Source organism: Carica papaya, chromosome 3 (assembly GCF_054855325.1).
Source record: "Carica papaya isolate Zhongbai chromosome 3, ASM5485532v1, whole genome shotgun sequence".
Classification (NCBI taxonomy): Eukaryota; Viridiplantae; Streptophyta; class Magnoliopsida; order Brassicales; family Caricaceae; genus Carica; species Carica papaya.
Genome location: NC_142311.1, coordinates 2,150,631 through 2,154,364, shown reverse-complemented (window position 1 = coordinate 2,154,364; position 3,734 = coordinate 2,150,631).

Below are 3,734 nucleotides of genomic sequence, written 5' to 3'. Positions count from 1 at the left end.
AATATATTCAGCAGTACATAATATGTTTTAACATAAAAAATTAAATAATTTGGTTATATTTAAAAAAATATTTTTAAAATAATATTTAAACATTATTTAATTATTTTAATTTTTTATTATAATTTATAAAAAATTACGTTTTTTAAATAAATAAAAAAATTTAATGACTGAATTATAATAAATACAACAATTTTAAAAAATTAATTTACAATTTGTACAATATTTTATAATAAATAAACGATTTATATTAGTTGCAACTTTTGTCAAACAAAAAAGCATTTTACGAATTAAACAAAAAAAAAAATAGATGGGCTTTTATTGATAAGGGTCCATCATAGGCCAATTTTCCAGATGCCTCATTTCGCCGATGATTTTTAAACAAATTCCTAACAATTAATAAATCCATTCAATATGTGTACGATAGAGAGCTACATTAATTTAATTAAATCATTAGTTTTATTAAATTAAATATTATAAATTAATTATTATAAATTTATAATATTATATATATATATATATTGATTGTAATTGTTTTGATCTCGGTGGATAAATCATCCATAAAAATTTGAAAAACTTATAATTGATATATTAAATATTTTTAATATATATTGATCGCGGTGGGTAAATCACCCATAAAAATTTGAAAAACTTATAATTGATATATTAAATATTTTTAATATATATATATATATGAAATTTATTATAGTCTACATCTTTGAGGAACAATATAACCAATTTTATTATATATTTAATTTTATAATTATAAATTTATGTTGGCACCATTAATAAAACATTGTCATGTTTATGTTATAATATTATTCATGTTTTATAAAATAAAAATTGAAATTTTTTAAGGCATTATATCAAAACAAGCATTTATAACGTAATAAATACTTTAGACATAATAAGAATTAACATTTTGAGTATATTATTTCAACATAAAAATAAAATAAGAAGTTGTAAATTTTAAAATAAGCATATAAATTTTGTTTATAATATAATACTTAATAATGGTACACGTACATTATATAGAGTTTTTGGAATTATCATAATGATACTAAATTTTATTTTTTAAATGAAATATTTAACCATGTACTTTATTTATTATGTAGATTTTTCACCAAATATTTTTGTTCATGTGATGTAATGTTATGTTATTCTTAAAAAATTATAAAAACTATGATCTATATCGAGTACATGCATTAATCTAGTTTTAGTTTTTTATAGATATATAATCAAATACATAGACATATATGTACAACATAATAATTAAACAAAGAGATTTACTTATTCTAAAAGTTGAGTATCTTTATGATTTATCCATAACTTTATATGGATTTATATGTGTGCATAAGTAATGGCTAAAATGATTATTTGTCCTTATCTTATATATTTTAATTTAAATTTGAATTTTTGATCAAATTAGTTAGTGTAATTTAATCAATATTATTAATAAAATTTAAGACTGTTAATTTATGATATTATGTGTCAAATTTATTGATACAAATATTATAATTAATTATGTGTTAGTTGGATATTATGATAAATGTCATATAACATATGATGTGATATTAAAAAAATATAGATGTGAACAAATTAAAATCAGTTTACTAAAAAATTATTAGTTCTATATGTTCGATTCAACCTATGCCTGCTTCTTTAGACAATCTTCATTTTTCTCTTACAATCTTTTTTTTTTTTTAAATTATTCGCATCTTTTGGATGAATCATTAATCTTGTGGATGATAGCAAAAATGAGAGAAATATGCGGTAGCTACGGTTGAGGTTGTAGACAATAAGAGCATTGAACAAAATGAATGAAACGACGAACTAAATACTTGTAAGGAATTAAGTTTCGATGAATGGGGAGCGTGACAATTAACGAACAAATGAGATAAAATAAATGGATTGTCTAGTCAACTATTGATGAAGAATTTAAAGTAAACAATTGGTCAAACACGATAATAAGAATAATAGATTTGGTATAGCACTTTTTTATTATGTCATTCCGTCAATGTAAGGTCTTTTCCATCTCCAACATTAAGGTTGTTCAGGCACTAGCCTCAAACCTAAGTCTCCTAAAAGATGTCACCATATTAGACCTTATCGTTGATGCCATCAATAGCCATCTCTTCACACTTGTCCATTTAGTTGTTCCACTTCATCCATTTTAACGTTTTTATTGCTCATGGCTTAATAACGACAACCACATCTTCCTCTTCCTTTTGCCTTCCCCCTACGAGGCCGATGATGCAACCTAAATGGTGGAAATAACTTTTTTTTTTTTAGAATTAAGAGCTCACATAGAAGATGAAAGCCGGATAAGCATAGAGAATTTGAATCGAGCAAATTGAGGTTAATAATTTTTGTATCCGTTTAAATAAATATATACCTATATATTTTTTTAATATCACATCAGATGTCACATGACGTATGATGTATAATTTAATTATTACAAAACTAATAAAAATATGTAACGTGTCAATAAAATTGACATATGAGACTTTAAGTTGATATTGTTAAATTATAGTAGTAATGTAAATTATTATTTTTTAAATATTAACTCAATTGATAAAAAAAATTTAAGACATGAACTAGTTTAAATAAAAGTAAATATTATTAAATAATTATCTCAACTCATAATAATTTATATATATGCACAAGGTACTGATTTAAAAATCATCACAAATATCAATATTTAGAGTGCGAGATAAAACATATAAATGAAAATTTTAGTTTATGTATTAGCATAGGTAAATACAAATACATATATATATATAAATATAAAAAATTAAATGAATAATTCAGAATATCTCGAAAAATCAATTAATCAATTATCTTTTATGATTTTTCAGCGGTATTAGAAAGATATATACATGTGTATATGTTTGTAGTTTATATATATGCATAAATTAGCAATTCACTTGTTTATGTTATACATGACTATATGACATGATTCTTAGTTATAATTCTAATTATCATACATATATATATATATATGCTATATACTTATATTATGCCAAACCTCAAATTATATTATAAAAAGTTTAATTATGTAAGAATTGTATATGAATCATGATCATCAGAAAATTAAGCTCATCGATCCCATAACATGCAGAAACTTAGTTAATTAGATTTAGTACTAATGGATTACGGAGTATAAAAAAATTATGAATGTAATATACAAACGAGGTCGTTGGATGATTTAATAATCACAAAAAATTTTTATTACTTGTATCCCGACAAAATTTTATTAATAACCATTGAATTGAAGAAAGCAACCTACAACTCGAGAATCTTACCACGTTATGATTCCAAGTATGCCGCTACAATCTCATATGTAAATATCAATACGGCATCGTTTGATCACCCAACATTTTTATCATCATTTCTCTCCGCATAGGAGACTTTGTTTTTCAACCTTATAACAGTTGCGTCATTTTGCCAACCCACCAAAAAATTGTCTCCCCCGTTGCTCGATTAATCGCCGCTCTCTCCACGTGGACGTTCTCCATTGGATGTATATCGCGCTCTAAACTCACTAATGCCGAGTCGAAAAAATTATTTATATTAAAATTTGAAAATACTTATAAAAAAAATATTTATTTAAATATAAATATATGTTAGCATTAAGGAGTATGTAAAAGAGTGGGCGTTTTCTATAAACACATTTCTCCAAAGAAAATAAACCTCCATATCTCAAAACTTAATTTCATTTTTTTCCTGTGGTAATA